Here is an 18166-nt window from a genome sequence, read left to right as displayed (position 1 = left end):
TGATTTGACAGGGATGGGCACATGACTCACGGTAGACATTCAGAACACACTATCTTCCTGGCCAGGATGATTGGCCCAGGACTGGCACCTAACCGAGGGTAGCCAATCAGAATACACTACATAGCTGGTCATGGTGATTGGTTCAGGGATTGGCACATGACCCACGGAGGCCAATCAGAACACACTACCTTCCTGGCCAGGATTATTGGTCCAGGACTGGCACATGACTCAGGGTACCCAATCAGAATACACTACCTACCAAGTCTACCTGATTGGTTCAGAGATGGGCATATGACTCACGGTAGCCTATCAGAATATACTTCCTTCCTGGTCAGTATGATTGGTGCAGGGATGGAAACATGGCCCAAGATAGCCAATCAGAATACACTACTCACCTGTCCATGGTGATTGGACAGGGTTGGGCACATGACCCACGGCAGCCAATCAGAATACACTACTCACCTGGACATGATGATTGGATAGGGTTGGGCACATGACAAAGAGTAGCCAATCAGAATATACTACCTACTTGGCCATGGTGATTGGACAGTGATGGGCACATGACCCATGGCAGCCAATCAAAATACACTACTCACCTGGCCATGGTGATTGGGCAGGGATGGGCACATGACAAAGAGGAGCCAATCAGAATACACTACCTACCCGGTCATCGTGATTGGCCAGGGATGGGCACATGACCCACGGTAGCCAATCAGAATACACTACCTTCCTGGCTATGATGATTGGCCCAGGATTGGCACCTGACCCAGGGTAGCCAATCAGAATACACTATTTACCTGGTCTAGGTGATTGGTTCTGAGATGGGCATATGACCCAGAGTAGCCAATCAGAATATACTACCTTCCTGGCCAGGTGATTGGACAGGGTTGAGCACGTGACCCACGATAGCCAATCAGAACACTACTTACCAGTCCATGATGATTGGACAGTGATGGGCAGATGACCCAGGGTAGCCAATCAGAATACATTTTAACCCTGGCCAGGGTGATTGGTTCGGGGAATGGCACATGACCCACGGCAGCCAATCAGAATACACTGCATCCCTGGCCATGGTGATTGGCCAGGAATGACCACATGACCCACGGTGGCCAATCAGAACACACTACCTTCCTGGCTATGATGATTGGCCCAGGATTGGCACCTGACCCAGGGTAGCCAATCAGAATACACTACTTACCTGGTCTAGGTGATTGGTTCTGAGATGGGCATATGACCCAGAGTAGCCAATCAGAATATACTACCTTCCTGGCCAGGTGATTGGACAGGGTTGAGCACGTGACCCATGATAGCCAATCAGAACACTACTTACCAGTCCATGGTGATTGGACAGTGATGGGCAGATGACCCAGGGTAGCCAATCAGAATACATTTTAACCCTGGCCAGGGTGATTGGTTCGGGGAATGGCACATGACCCACGGCAGCCAATCAGAATACACTGCATCCCTGGCCATGGTGATTGGCCAGGAATGACCACATGACCCACGGTGGCCAATCAGAACACACTACCTTCCTGGCTATGGTGATTGGCCCAGGATTGGCACCTGACCCAGGGTAGCCAATCAGAATACACTACTTACCTGGTCTAGGTGATTGGTTCTGAGATGGGCATATGACCCAGAGTAGCCAATCAGAATATACTACCTTCCTGGCCAGGTGATTGGACAGGGTTGAGCACGTGACCCATGATAGCCAATCAGAACCCTACTTACCAGTCCATGGTGATTGGACAGTGATGGGCAGATGACCCAGGGTAGCCAATCAGAATATATTTTAACCCTGGCCAGGGTGATTGGTTCGGGGAATGGCACATGACCCACGGCAGCCAATCAGAAAACACTGCATCCCTGGCCATGGTGATTGGCCAGGAATGACCACATGACCCACGGTGGCCAATCAGAACACACTACCTTCCTGGCCAGGATGATTGGTCCAGGATTGGCACATAACCCAGGGTAGCCAATCAGAATACATTACCTACCAAGTCTAGGTGATTGGTTCAGAGATGGGCATATGACTCAGGGTAGCCTATCAGAATATACTTCCTTCCTAGCCAGTATGATTGGTGTAGGGATGGAAACATGGCCCAAGGTAGCCAATCAGAATACACTACTCACCTGGCCATGGTGATTGGACAGGGTTGGGCACATGACCCACGGCAGCCAATCAGAACACTATGTACCTGGCGATGGTGATTGGACAGCAATGGGCACATGATCCATGGTAGGCAATCAAAATCCATGCCCTACCTGGTCATGGTGATTGGACAGGAATTGGCATATGACCCACTATATCCAATCAGAATACACAACCTACCTGTCCATGGTGCTTTGACAGGGATGGGCACATGACCCACGGTAGCCAATCAGAACACACTACCTTCCTGGCCAGGATGATTGGCCCAGGATTGGCACCTGACCCAGGGTAGCCAATCAGAATACACTACTTACCTGGTCTAGGTGATTGGTTCAGAGATGGGCATATGACCCAGGGTAGCCAATCAGAATATACTACCTTCCTGGCCAGGTGATTGGACAGGGTTGAGCACATGACCCATGGTAGCCAATCAGAACACTACTTACCTGTCCATGGTGATTGGACAGTGATGGGCAGATGACCCAGGGTAGCCAATCAGAATACACTACCTTGAACTGGTCATGGTGATTGGTTCAGAGATTGGCACATGACCCAGGGCAGCCAATCAATACACTACCTGCCAGGCCATGGAGATTGGACAGGGATGGGCACATGACCCAGGGTACCAATCAGAATACACTACCTTCCTGGCCAGGATGATTGGTCCAGAGTTGGGCACATGATCCTGGGTAGCCAATCACAATACACTTCCTACTTCACCATGGTGTTTGGTCTGGGATGAGCAGTTGACCCAGGGCAGCCAAGCAGAATACAGTACCTACCTGGCCATGATGGGTTGGACTGGGATGGTCACATGACCTAGGGTACCCAATTAGAATACACTACCTATCTGGTTAGGGTGATTGGTTCAGGGATGGGCACATGACACAATATAGACATTCAGAATATACTATCTATGTGGTCATGGAGATTGGACATGGATGGACACATGATCCTGGGTAGCCAATCAGAATACCCCAACTACCTGGTCATGGTGATTGGTTCAGGGATGAACACATGACCTGGATTAGCTAATCAGAATACACTACCTACCTGGCCATGGAGATTGGACAGGGATGGGCACATGACCCACAGTAGCCAATCAGAATACACTACCTTCCAGGCCATGGTGATTGGTTCAAGGATGGGCACAGGACATAATATAGCCTATCAGAATACACTATCTGGCCATAGTGATTGGGAAGGAATGGGTGCATGGCCCATGGTAGCCAATCAGAATAGACTACCTACCTGGCCATGGTGATTGGAGGGATAGGCACATGACCCAGGGTAGTCAATCAGAATACAGTACCTCTCAGGCCATTGAAATTGGACAGGGATGGGCACATGACCCCAGGTTGCAAATCAGAATACACTACCTACTTGTCCATGGAGATTGGAGAAGGATGGGCACATGATCTCAGGTAGCCAATCACAATACACCAACTATCTGGTCATGGTGATTGGTTCAGGGATGAGCACATGACCTGGGTTAGCCAATCAGAAAACACTACCTACCTGGCCATGGTGACTGGACAGGGATTGGTGCATGACCCAGCATAGACAAGCAGAATACACTACCTACCTGGTCATGATGATTGGATCAGGGATCAACACATGATCCTGGCAGAACCAATTAGAATACACTACCTACTTGGCCACAGTGTTGGTAAAGGGATGGGTGCTTGACCCTGTATAGCCAATGAGAACCTACAACTTACCTGGCCATGGTGATTTTTTCAGGGATGGGCCCAAGACCCAGTGTAGCCGATTAGAATACACGACCTATCAGGCCTTGGTGAATGGTTCAGGAATGGACACAGAACCCTGCAGAGCCAATCCCTGTACTTTTTTTGGAGCTATCAGGAAAGTGAACTCTTAACCCTGGAGGTGTGTTAGACACTATCTGCCTGTAGAATGATGCATCACAAGATAAAGGAGGTACAAATTAACAATCCATAGCAAATTATTCATCTTGTGTGTTTTTCTCCTATTATTATTATTTCCTGGAAATCTCTTAGTCTTTTTTTCAAGAATCCATTCAATTGTCATTTTCTGGTGAGATGTTTCATGTCCCTCCCGCCCCATGGAGGTCTTGTCATTCCAAAGGCACGTTGTACAAATCGCTGTTACAGCATTGAGTAACTTTATTGTTTGCTTCTCCCCTTTGCCCACTCCTTGGTGTATGGCATTTTTGATGGTAGTAACTTTGCTTTGTCTGTAATCCCGGGTCCCCGCACAATGCCCACTACATAGTAGATGCACAGTAAATATGAGTTGAGTGGATGGGTGAAGATATGATTCTAGAGATACTTTTGGTTGATCATATTGTATGAAGAGATACATTATTTCAGGGCACACACTCATATTTGGGGGGAATGTCGGATTTTGGGTAGGTAAGAAGTTTAGTCTAAGTACCTAACAGCTTAAAACAAACAAAAAAGCAGCAAAGGCACTCCATTGCGATTGCACTTGAATGTAAGATGGTAAGAGAGAACGCAGAGTAAGGGAGACTTTAGAAAAAGAGAAGAAATAACGTTGGAAAACATGACTTTGTAGACTTAGAGCTTACAGGTAGAGAAACTGAAGGGTGCTATTATTAAGGAAAACAGGCATGGATAAGGAAGGCAAACAGGTGTGGATAAGGAAGAAAAACAGAGAAACTAGACAGCAAAGATGGGAAGTATAGAGGTAAGACATGGAAGGCCGGGGTAGGAAGGTCTCGGATGTTAGATCTTTGAGCTTTCAATAAAGATTTATTTTCCACTATGTGTCAGGCTGTGTGCTAGGTTATTGGGATATTGAAATGAATGTCATAGTGCCTTCCTATCGTGGGGGAAGATCTAGGTTTATAATGGCAGTAACAAAGCAATGGGAAGATGAGAATGAGTGTGTTTGGAGGTGATCGCCCACTTTCCTGAATAGGTACTAACCTTCTATTCTTGACCAGACTCGTAGGAAATATACTTGCTGAAACGCTGTCCTCAGGCTGGGAAAATACTCCACTCTCTCCCCAGTCTTGCTCCTTTGTGTCTGAATTCTGTAATCCTTTCCTCTTGCCAAAACAAACGGGATTCTTGTTGTACGGGCTTTTCCTCCCAGTTTGAATATGATGGAGACCATGGTCTCATGACCCCTGTTCCCCCAGAAGAACAAGATAACCTCTATCAGAAAACTGGCAGGTCTCAAGGCAGATTCCCAATCCATATTTGCTGGAGATGTTACTTCTATTAAGTCCTGGCAGTCTATTCCTCCTTGACTCTCCCAAGTAAACCTTGCATATGGCCCTGGCTACTCTTTCCAACCTAAGTCAGAATGGGAGGGTGTCCCCTGGCAGCAGGACCCTGGAGGATCTGAGTGGGGAGAGGCTTCTAGTCACCTCCACGAGGTAGGGGACTCCCCACAGGTGGGAACAATTTGGGCATGGGCGGTGGTGGGCAGTAGGGGGGGCCTGGACACAGAGATCAACTGTGGGAGGGTCTGGGCATTGCCAAACCCAGCTGGCAGGTAGAAAGTGTGTCAGATGAGCAGCCCTGGGCGCACGAGTCTCTGCAGGGTAAGAGTCCAGGGAGAGGAAAGTCCCCTGGAACAGGATGCACCATCAGCAGGCGCCAGCTGCACCTGTCTCTAGGCTGGGTGGGTTTGGGCGCCACCGCAAGGGGGAGACCGAGGGTGTGGGGGGGCAGGAGGTCGTGCTTGGCTGAGGGTGAGTCCCGGAGCCGGCGGCGCAGCCTGAGACAAGCCTGGAGAGCGCGTCGTCCGGCTGGCAGGTGGAAGGTGTGTGGAGCTCAGATGCGCAGCCCCGGGGCATGCCTAGGCCCTGGGGCGGCGGGCGGCGGAGGACGGGGAAGGCCACCCCGGAGGCACGCGTCCTGCAGCGGCGGGGGCCCGTGGCGAGGGCCGGGCTGAGCGTGGCGCGGCTGAGGCTGGAGGGCTCCGGCGCGGCCGCCTGGGGGCGTCGGGCGGAGGGCCCCGCGGCTGGGGCGGCTGCAGACCGCCTCCCCGGCTCCGGGCCGGCACCTGGAGGGGCGGGGGGAGAGGGGCGCGCGGCGGAGAGGCGGGCGCCGGGCGCGTGAGTCACTCGGCTCCCCGGGGCGCGGAGCGGGACGTCGCCTCCCGCCCGGGGTCTGCATTTCATCTCCAGCTCGGGCGACCAGCCGCCTTTCCGTCGAGGTGAGGGCCAGGTAAGTTTCCCGGCTTTTGATGCCTCGGGCTTGGGGGACTCCGGCGCTGTGTGTGTGTGTGTGTGTGTGTGTGTGTGTGTGTGGGAAGGGAGGGGGTCTCCCAGCCTCTCTGCTTTTGCTTTCCTCCCTCTGCTTCTCTCCATTGGAGACAGAAAGTTAGATTTTAAAAACGCAACGGAGGATTTCAAAGCCATGCTCAGACCCCCAAACAAGCCAAACTCTAGGGCCAGATTCTTAATTTCCCCGAGTACCTTCAAAGGTCCGGATGCGGCGTTTATGAGGGCTAGGAATGTTTGATTTGTTTCCCATGTTGCCCTCCTCCCCCACTTTCTTCCCGGGTGATTCTCAGAAGGGGGGGGGCGTGGGGGGTGGCAAGAGAGCTAGAGGGCCGAGCTGGAATCCTTTGCCAAGGTGGTTTCCTCGTTCTCGGCAAGGTGGCAGATGTCTCACTGAAGCCTTACTTGGGATCTTGGAACAACCCTCCCCAGCCCAGGACGTGCCAGGGCTGGAAGGTAACTGCGGTTGCTGCATATCAATCTCGTCACCACCGACCGAATCAAAATGTTTCGGAGGCCCAATTAATGTGAATGTCACGATAATGTTGAAACAATTCATTAGAGACTCTTGAATATTTTATTTTTCTAATATATTGTATTCCAGGAACATTGTAGGAGACTACTGCTGGTCTTGTTTTCAGAGATGCTTCAAAGCCTATTATTTCCCTTGCAGGAAAATCAATGAGGACCTATTCGGTTTCTTTTGACGATTTAACAATGCAAAGCTACATGTTAGTTTTTCTCTACCAGTGTTTGTGGGGAGTGGGGGGGGGGGAGGTGGGGTTTGCTGCCACCAACTGCCTTTAGAAAAACCAGCACGGGGAGGTTGCATCCCTCTTTCTCTACCAATAAGTGCAGGTGTTTCTGTGATTATTAAGTAGACACTAATTATTGCTGTCGTTTTTGCTTAAAAGTAGCAGAGGAGAGAATCTTCTGGAACGCATGTATTTGTGGCTCCTGTTGACAACTGATTGCTTGATTATCAATATTGTTTTGCTGCAATGTTAACAGGTGGTCTTAATTCACAGCACAGAATTCTTCCGTTCTACACAAACATCCCTGCTGATATGGGAGGAAAGTACTTACCTTCTCCCCCGCCCCACCGAACCTTGTCTTTATCCTATTTTGTGGGAGAAGGATGGGTGGGGAAGCTTTTCTGGCAGTTGATTGAGTGGCCTATCATAAATTTGCTCTTTCCTGAAATGTCCTGAAACTTGTTTTACAGTCTGTGATTATAGAAAACAATCCCCCTCCCCACCCCAGCCTTGGAAGAAAAATAAAACTTTACATGTTTAGTCAGATCACAGGAGTAACTTTTTAGAGTTGAATGGAAACTTCTATCATTCTCTCTTCCAAAGCTCTTTATGGGGAACCCCCCCAACTCAGAGGTTTCCCACTTCCCTGATAACATGACTCCTCTCCTCTGCACATCTCTGTCTCAGCACTTACCATCCTGTGATTCTTGGTTTATATACCAGTCTCGCTCAGGATAGAAAAATTTCTTGGAAGGCAAGGATAAGGTTTTATTCATCTTGATATCCCTGGAGCCTACTAAAGTGGGGGTCTGTTAAATGAATGAATAAATGAATTTGGCAGTTCAAACTGGGTTTACGGTTCCTTGAATGCCACCTGGGCGTGCTTTTTCTTCGTTCCTAGAAGAAATTCCTTCTAACTCAATAAATCTCAAAGTGTGGATCCTCAGCCCCACACTGTGTTCTAAGTGAATGAGTCTGACATACGTGGAAAACATGTATTGTGATTTTTTTTTTCCTGCAAGTAACAGAAAAAGCCAACTCAAGGTGGCTTTAACAAGTAGAGAAGCCTGACAGGTGATCACTGGAGTTGATGGCCCAACGGTGCCAGGGTTCTGGGCCAGTGACTTCTGCTCTTGGTTTCAAGATGGCTCTCACAGCTCCAGACACTACATCCTTAGTCTATGTTTGAAGGCGGGACCCAGGCAGTGAGAAGGGGTAGAATTATTTCCCTTATGGGGCTTTGTCTTATCAGAGAAGAAATATCTTTCCTCAGTGGGATCTTTCTCATATTTCACTGGCCAGAGCTGGGCTACATAGTAGTGCTTAGTGACAAGGGAGGGTGGGAAAGTATCAGGCTTTTCAGCTAATGTGGCAGAGAGGCCAGGGAGAGGGAGGTTGAAAATGGCTTTGGGGAACTAACTGGCAAGCAGGCTAGTCTGTCTTGAAAATGGTTCTGTTTTAACCAGTGACAGTATTCATGGTTGGGTCACGTTAAAAATTGTATTTTAATGTAGCAAAAGCACATTCAGAACAGGGGTTGCCCCCCCCCCAAAAAAGATTTACGGTGCTTTAAGGATGCTAAATAATCACTTCTGTGGGATATGTTCACATTTCGAGACTGCTGGTAGAACAATCTATATACAGCTCAGATGGTTTCCATTATGTATAGGTCAGATCCTTCAGTTCCTGCAACAGTGCAAACATTCAGTCAATAATTGTCTAGTGAGTAGGCAATGGAGTTTGGGAACTTCATGACTTTACAGAGACAAGTGGAAAGGGTTTAGCCTGAAGAAAACTAATCAGTGGTTTGGCACCTATAATGCCCTGAAACGCTGGTTTACACAACCTTAGAGTTTTTCATTTGGAGGCTTTAGGAACCTGAAGAGTAACAAGAGCAACAAGAACAACATAAGGAGAGTAGTGGGGACGGATGATTTAAGTCAACGGATTTTCTTGAGGCCTTCTCTATACCTGTACCGTGGGAGGTTTTACTACAAAGAATGTTCAGGACAATCCTAGCATAAAAATTTTTAAGTTGATGCATGAAATGAAGAGAGCATATATTACTGCCAGCTTCGATTCTTGATCCTCTTTCCCAGGAGGATTAGGTTTGGAGACATATTGATGGGACATCAGCTAAGCAAGTATCAAGAGATTGAAATTTAACAGTTGAAGGACCCTGTGTCTTAGATTTCTCTCCAGCAGAAGAATGAAGCAGACCATCCGTAGGTTTCAAATTTTGTTATACTTAAAAAAAAATCACCTGGAAAACTTTCAAAAATCCAGACTTATGGTCTGATCCCCATACTACTTAAATTGGGACCTCTGAGAACAGGACCCAGGTATCAGGATTTTTAAAGAACCCCCTGGATTATTCCAACATGCACCTGAGTTTGGGAACCGTGTTAGTGTGCTAGGGCTACCATAACAAAGTACTGCAGACTAGGCAACTTAAATTACATTTTTATTTTTCGCACTTCTGGAGACTAGATGTCTAAGATCAAGGTGTAGGCAGGGTTGGCATCTTCTGAGATCTCTCTCCTTGGCTCGTACTTAGGTGACTGCCTTCCCACTGTTTTCACACTGTCTTTCCTCTGTGCCTGTCCGTGTTCTAATTTCCTCTTAAAAGGACGCGAGTCATATCACATTCGGGCCCACTCATTTGAACCAGTTTTGCCTTACTCACCTCTTTACAGGTCCTGTCTCAAAATACAGCCCCATTCTGAGGTACTAGGGGTTAGGGCTTCAACATATGTATTGGGGGAGGGGACACAATTCAGCCCATAACGAACCACTGGACAGGTAGAGAGCTTCTCGAACCTTGATCTGCGGGCAAGTCACCCAAAGACCTTTTGATAATTTGAATTCCAGTTTGGTCTGGATGGGCCCTGAGAGTCTGCAGTTCCAATGAACTCCAGGTGATGCTAATGCAGATGTTACTGTAAGTAACATGGTTCTACCTAAGTGCGCGGTTCTCATGGCTCTGCCTAGATGTGTGGTTCTGAAGCTCTCCCAGGCATTAGAATCACCTGGAGCACTCAAGATGAGCAGATTGCCAGGTGCTGGCCTCAGAATTTCTGATTCCCTAGGTTTGGGGTAGAGCCCAAGACTTTCCATTTCTAACAAGTCCCCAGGTGACACTGATGCTGCTGGTCTATAGATGATACTTTGTGAACCACATATCCCTGACATTTTGAGGCTTTATGGCATTGGGTGAGTCTGGTTCATTAAATACATCACTGTGGGTGAAGTTTATCTGTGGTATTTGCCATCCTAATTGCTGTTACTGTTGTAGCTTTGCTTTTGAATGACTATTTCTGCTCACAGGACAAAGGATGAGGAAATGGGAGAAAATGCTACACTGAAGTCTCTCTTAATCTCTTACACAAATGGAGGTGAATGAATACAGAGACTGTACATCAGCCCATTTGTCTCTATTCATGTTTCTTCTCCAGTCACAGAGCTAAATTGCAGCTTGCCCTTGTGCCAGCTCAAAGATGATTTTACAAGGCTGGTTCCTTGTCATTTTTTTTCAAGGATTAACTATTCTATGGATGGAACAATCTCGAGAGGCATTGGAAATTTCTCAGCACACATTAATATAAAATTCTAATTTAATCACATTTTTTTCTCTACATGAGACCAGCAGTGAGCTACATCACACAATATACCCCTCTCCAAAATAGAGATGGGAAAATAGTGTGCCTTCTCTTTACGAGTTAAGTCAGTAAAATTCACATTCTGTGGATGATATTATTCACTTGTGGGAGTAAAACAAGAGACTGTAAATATGAGATTAAATGGCTTAGAAACATCCAGAACTTTGAGCTAGTGATCTGTGTATAATATTAAGAATGTGATTATATTTTGGAAAGTAGAAATCTATCAAAAATAAGAATAACTACACAGTCTCTGACTTAGCAGTGGTTCAACTTATGATCTTTTGACTTTATGATGGTGCAAAGGCCATACACATTCAGTAGAAACTGTACCTCAAATTTTGATCTTTTCTCGGGCCAGTGGTATGCAGTGTGATCCTTTCTCCTGATGCAGGGCAGAGGCGGTGAGCCGTGGCTCCCTGTCAGCCACACCATCACCAGGGTAAGCAACCCCTACACTTATAACCATTCTGCTTTTCACTTTCAGGACATTACTCAACATATTACATGAGACAATCAATGCTTTATTATAAAGTAGGCCTTGTGTGAGATGATTTTGCCCACCTGGAAGCTAACGTAAGTGTTCTAAGCACATTCAAGGTAGGCTAGGCTAAGCTGTGGTGTTTGGTAGGTTAGGTGTACGAAATGCCTTTTCAATTTATGATATTTTCAACTTATGGTGGTTTTATTAGGACATAACCCCATCGTAAGTCGAGGAAGATGTGTATTTCTATTGTTGTTGCTGTGATGTGTCAGTCATTGTACCTGTGGTATCTCATTTATTTAACTGTTGTAACAAACGTATATCAGACACATGTGTTTTAGTTATCTATTGCTGTAATAATGCTGTGTAGCAACCAATCACAAAATCTCAATAGCATATGAAAATATGCATAAGCATTCATTGCTCATGTGCCTAGAGTCAGTCAGGGTTGGGCTAGACTGCTTTACTGATCTTGGCTGGGATTGCTCATATGTCTTAGGGTTCCCTGGATATTGGCTGATCTAGGACTAACTTTGATTGGAGTACCTGATGTGCCTGGGCTCTCTTTCACATGTTTCTCATCTTCCAGTAGGCTTCCAGCCATGTTCTCAAAGCAGTAGCAGAGGTGCAAGTGAGAAAAAAAAAGGAAATAAACAAATATATAGGCTTATTGAGGCCTAGGCTCTTAACTGGCATATTATCACTTCTTTTTTATTCTTTTGGCCAAAGCAGGCCATGTGGTCATGCCCAGAGTCAGAGCGCAGAGGCCCTATGGAGTTATATGGCAAAAGGCATAGATGGAAGGAGGGGTGAAGAATACCGGTCATTTTTGGTAATCTATCCTAGAAGAAAAAAGGAAATCCAGAGATGTTAAATAACTTGTTCCGATTGCATTACTTAGAAGAAGTAAAGTCGAGACTCAAAAACAACTTTGATGCCAGAGAGCTTAACACTCTTCCCTTTATACCACGTTGCTTTTCTATTTTTTTATTGTATCCTGTTTAGAGAACCATGTCAACAGAATAGGTATATGGTTAACCTAGAGGATAAAAAGTTATCTTTGGGGATCCCTGGGTGGCGCAGCGGTTTGGCGCCTGCCTTTGGCCCAGGGCGTGATCCCACGTCGGGCTCCCGGTGCATGGAGCCTGCTTCTCCCTCTGCCTGTGTCTCTGCCTCTCTCTCTCTCTGTGACTATCATAAAAAAAAAAGTTATCTTTGTACATTGGGTCACAATTGAGCTTTTATATTTATATATGCACATATATATGTACGTATATGTACACATATTTTTCTATTTGCTCAATTTCATGTTTTTAATTTTATTGTGCTCTATTATGTTTCTAGATGAAGCAACTAAAATATTTCCATTTTAAACTTAAAAATGAATTCAACTTGCTGCCCCATTTGCTCTGGGGCGATTATCAAAATAACAGGTCTTGCTAAAATATTTCCCCTACTTACAATGCTCCCAAAATTATGCCAAGCATATAAGGCCTCTCTTCAGAATGAATTTGCTGGTGGCATAAGTGTTTTGAGTTTACCTTCAAGGATTTCACACATTTTTCACGTTCCTTGTGAGTTTTGCCAGCGATTGGTAGTGTACGTCCCAGCACTGCCTAAGGGAAGAGGTTACCTGTTAGGTTTGCAGCCTGATTACCCGACCCACCAGATTACACAGGCTAAATTGTAGAGATAGGTACGATCGGCTGTCAGAACCCAGTACCATTAAACATTTGAAGTGTATAACAAATTGTGTTTCTCCTGATTTCATGCTCAGCAGTCGATCTTCTGATCCCCCATATTTGTTGCCGTCAGGGAGAGAATAACCTGGTCAGGCTGTCTGGTCTGCCTGAACGTTACATTTCTCATTGTAAATTACTGAGCCACCACTCTGGCTTTAAACACTTATGAGTGTTGTGGGAGTGAGTCAGCAGCCAGCACCTTCAAGCCTGATAAATGCAGAGACACTGATAAAATCAGTTATCCAAAGTGATACTGCTCAATGCCAGGCCTGATGATGATGATTCACCAAAGTGAATTAGCAGCAGCTAGCATTTATTAATCATTTTCTGCATACCAGACTTTGTGCAGTTTTACTTACTGATCTCACTTAGTCATCATAACAACTTTGTGAGTTAGTATTTTTGTTTCCATTTTACAAATAGGAGGACTGAGGTATGGGCTTAAAAATGTACCCCAGATCAAATGGCTACTTTGGCAGAGACTTCCACTTGCCGCTTGGTGTTGTTTTTCACCTTCTCCCTTAGTGATGCAATCTAGTTTTATTCCTGGTGACAATGCATCCATCCAGTGAATGGTCTCTGTTAGCCAGCATCTCTTATACCAAGGTGTGACCCTATGACCAAGTTTAGCCAGTGATGTATAATTGTTGTGCTGGGCAGGACTTCTAGGAAGTCTGAGTAAAGAGAGTTGACTTGGCTGGGAGGAAGACCCTTGCATACTTTGTTTCCTCCAGCTATTAGCCCGGGATGCAAGCATGATGGCTAGAGACCTCTTGGACTACGGAGTGACAGTATGGATGTATGGCAGCATTGAAGTTGTTAGAATAGAGAGGCAGAAGTAGGAATCTGGGCCTGTGATGGCACCATGGAGCCCTTGTGCCAGCTCCATTCCCGAGATCCATGCCTGCTTCCTGAATATATTAGTGTTGTCTTAGGGAAGAAAGGTAGGAATGGCTACTGGGTAGGCAGTGGACTGAGGTATGGGTTAAAAACTTACCCCAAATCAAATGGTTACTTTGGAAGAGACTTTTGTTGCCATTGTCCTTTCTATACACACTATGGGCCAAGTGCCTAATATTTGAACTGTGATAGATACATGTGTTTTGAGTTCCATCTCCACCACCTACTACTAGGTGTATGTATTGGGTACATCTTGTGCCTCGTTGTATGTATGTCCTTTTAGCCTGCCTTTTAGTCAAGCCATTGGTCCAGTAATCAGTTTCATATGGGAGTAACCAGAGAGTACCTTGCCTTAGCCTTATGGTGAATATTTCACTTTCTACCCCAGGACTTCTTCGATGTTTCGAGACAGAGGCCTGTTGGAACCCCTATTATACACCCAAGTGTATTATGGAAGGTGAGGGAGTTGAAGGCTCAAGAGTTAATATTGGACTAATGTGGGATGGGAGACAGGGATAAATGTTTCCTTATTCCATCCAGATATTTCTGAACTACATTTCAGTATTACTTCTAAGAGGTTCTCAGAGGGTCTAAGCAGGATTAAGTCCCGGTTGCCTACAGTTGTGGCCAACTCAAAAATATACTCTTTTAATTTTCTGTTTTCTTCTTTCCTTTTCTCAATTATCCACTTTTGTTCCCTGGAATCACTTTCCAAAATAAACTACTTATATTCAAATCCTTGTCTCAGACTTTGAATTCTAGGGAGAACTCAGATTAAGACATTTTATTACCTTCAGTTAAGCTGTACTGATAAAACTTTGGCACTTGCTGACACTTTGCCCCTTATTATGATGGAGCCATACACTATCTTTGGTGTACAAAGATGATAATACCTTATGAAATCTGATAGTATTGAGTATTAATATGGACATGGGCCCACAGGGATTGGTATACCTTGTTGACAGGAGTACAAATTTGGTAAAGCCATTTTGGAAAAGAAAACTTGACAACTATCCTGTCAAGTTGAAAATCCACAAACCCTATGGCCCAGCAATTTTATTTCTAGGTATAAACCCTAGGAAAATTCTCCTGCACATGAACCAGGAACTCTCCTTAGGAATGTTCTTAGCAACATGGCTCATAATAAAAAAAAAATACTGGAATAACCTAATTATTCATTGATGGGAAAATAGGTAAATAAATGTAAAACTTTGATATTATTATGCAAGAACACAGATGCATATTAGAAACAATTGAATGAAGAACTAAGACACCAAAGACTTCATGCAGTTGGGCATAATTTTTATAAAGCTCAAAAATAAACAATGCTAAATAGTGTATTATACAGAACCATATATATGAGAAACTATAAAGCAAGGTAAACCCAAAATTCAGGCTAGTGCTTTTCTCTGATGGGCAGACAGGAAGGGGTAAGGTAGGAACATAGGGTAGATACACTGGCATTAATGATGTTCTAGGTCTTCAATTGGGTGATGGGGTCATTGAGACTCATTATTCTTTGTAATTTAAATGTGATATAGATTCTTGTGGGTGTATGAGGTATTATATAATTTTATCGGGTATTATATAATAATTTTTATAAAGGCTCGATGAGAACCTGCTCTGGCTCTTGTTCTGAAGTAATGGTTTTCAGAGTCTGTGTTCTTCAGCATGTGAAGTATTTTTTCCTTTGTGTTCTCAAGTGTATTATAATCAATTAGGATGGCAATGCACACGATTCAGTTTTCCTTATGGCCATTAAGGGTCACGTCCTGTAGTATATTTAGAAAAGAACAGTTTGTTGTGTCCTCTCTGCTCCTGCGTCCATTTGCCCGGGCAGTTCCTGTATGTCCTGAGGCTCCCCACTGCTCTTTGCTGTGCACAATCCAACTGCCATTTTATCGCTGGTCTGAGCACAGCGCTCACGGGCTACCATCTCCCTTGTTTCTGTGGTGTGTGTGTGTGTATTGGGAGGTAATATGATGGTAGGGAGTGAGGAGACTATTAGGACAATTCTCTTTATAATTTCAAACTCCTTACTTTCTTTGATAGGCTACCACACAAAGCTGTGGGGTTATAGCAGATTTTAAATTCTAGGCTAGGGTGTATAATCTTTAAAACATTTTTGTGCCATAGACCTTTTGATGAGATTTTCAACCACCTTGTCAAAAGAATGGCTTAAATACACAGAATCAAACACACTGGATTACAAAGGAAACAAATTCTATCTATGTACAATTATCAGATATAAAAGACAAATTTGTGATATAGTAATAGATGTGCTTATTCATTTTTATTAATAAAACAATAAGATCTAGTGGTGAGTGTAATGGCTACCCAAATTTTAAAGTAGTGATGAGTGTAAAGGATATTTCACAGTGTCTGCAGTAACTGTAATGTGACATGAAAAATATCTATGGATTCCATTGGTGACAAAGTTGTAGGTGCTAATGCTATTGTGCTCTGTTGCCTACATTCATATTTGAAAGAAATACACATATTCAGGTAGAGATTAGTGATCATAAGAATGTACTTTTCCTCATCCAAGTTCATGGGCCCTCTAAATTCTATCCATATGCCTTTGGGGGGTCCGTGGACCCCAGATTGAGAACCTTGCTCTTAGCAAACCGAAGAAAATTACAACAGATGAAGGAAGTAATTTTTTTAAAGATTTTATTCATTTATTCATGAGAGAGAGAGAAAGAGAGAGAGAGAGGCAGAGACACAGGCAGAGGGAGAAGCAGGCTCCATGCAGGGAGCCCGACATGGGACTCGATCCCGGGTCTCCAGGATCAGGCCCTGGGCTGAAGGCGCCAAACCGCTGAGCCACCCAGGGATCCCAGGGAAGTCATTTTAAAGTGAATTCCCAGTATCATCTAAACCATAGTCCGCAAGAAAATCATTCTGCTCTAGTCTTTCATGGGTGTTGGGGGAGGCATAGTATGTCCCAATTCCCATGCTTATTTCATAGACCTCTGAGAGGAACTAGCTCTTTCAGTGCCCTGCACACGGGTCTCCATACTTCTGTTCGGAAGTCCTGCCTCCTCAGAGGAGGTGGGCTTCCTCTGGGATTTATCAGTCTCTCTTCTCTTTCCCTCACCTTTGAATAAATAAGTCCCTAGTGACTTCACACAACAATGTAGGGTGGGCCGTGGGTCCCTAAGTATTCTCTCCTTTAAGGCTTTACAACTGTGGTGTGTTAGAGTGAGTAGAGTACATGCACCCCTCTTAACTCTCTGGGAAAAACACTTATTCTCAAAGATAGCCCAGTCTTGGGGTGCCTGGATGGCCCAGTTGGTTGAGCTTCTGCCTTTGGCTCAGGTCATGATCTCAGGGTCCTGGGATCAAGCCCCACATGGGGCTCCCTGCTCAGTGGAGAGCCTGCTTCTCCCTCTGCCTCTGCTACTACCCCTGCTTGTGTGCTCTCTGTTGAATAAATAAAGAAAATCTTTTTTTTTTAAAAGATAGCCCAGTCTTAAAACATAAGGAAAAAGAAGCATTTTCCCAACTGCTTCATAAATTAAAAGGCTGCCCAAGTGTGTAGTGAAGCTTGTATTGTACAATTATTATGCAGATCAGGGATAGTTCTTTATTCATCCCACAGCCCCTTTCAAATGGGCTCATTACTGAGCTATAGACCTTTTAATGTCGGTTCTCTGAGCTACACAAACACCTGGCTCCCATTTGAAGTTTCTGTTTGTACAGCCTGATTAGGTACTTAGATAATATCATTTGTATCTCCCACAATACCTACTGATTGATTCATTTCTTATTTTAACTATTTTTTGGTAGTTAAAAATGAATTTTTAATAAACTATTTTTGGAACAGTTTTGATGTACAGAAAAATTGTAGTATAGAACAGGGAGTTCCCATACACCTACACAGAAATCTTTCCATTATTATGTCAGTATGGCACTTTTGTTACAGTTAACCAATATTGATGCATTATCATTAACGTCCATAATTTATTCAGATTCCTTCATTTTTACCTGATGTCCTTATTCTGTTCCAGAATCCCATCTAGGACCCTACATTATATTTTGCCGTCCTGTCTTCCAAGCTCCTCTTGACTGTGACAGTTTCTCAAAGTTGTTCTTGTTTATAGTGATCTTGACAATTTTGAGGCAGGTGTTTTGAGCATGTCCCTCAATTAGGATTTGTTTGCTGTTTTTCTCATGGTTGAACTGGAGGTATGGGTTTTTGGGAGGAAGACTATAAACTTGAAGTACC

At 44.8% G+C, this 18166-nt stretch overlaps 1 protein-coding gene across 2 annotated transcripts in view; it reads left to right on the top strand.

The window, feature by feature from the left end:
- The first annotated feature begins 6197 nt into the window (after positions 1-6197).
- SYTL5 (synaptotagmin like 5) overlaps positions 6198-18166 on the top strand; it is a 241191-nt gene continuing 229222 nt past the window's right edge. Inside the window, exon 1 of one of the 2 annotated variants that reach the window (XM_072815151.1) lies at positions 6198-6339. The gene's annotated coding sequence lies outside the window, so the exon portion shown is untranslated. The remainder of the gene's footprint in view (positions 6340-18166) is intronic. The other variant, XM_072815150.1, reaches the window with a different exon arrangement.

The sequence above is a fragment of the Canis lupus genome, chromosome X (assembly GCF_048164855.1).
Source record: "Canis lupus baileyi chromosome X, mCanLup2.hap1, whole genome shotgun sequence".
Lineage (NCBI taxonomy): Eukaryota > Metazoa > Chordata > Mammalia > Carnivora > Canidae > Canis > Canis lupus.
The sequence above is the reverse complement of the archived record's forward strand: the minus strand, read 5'-3'. Positions and strand labels throughout refer to the sequence as shown.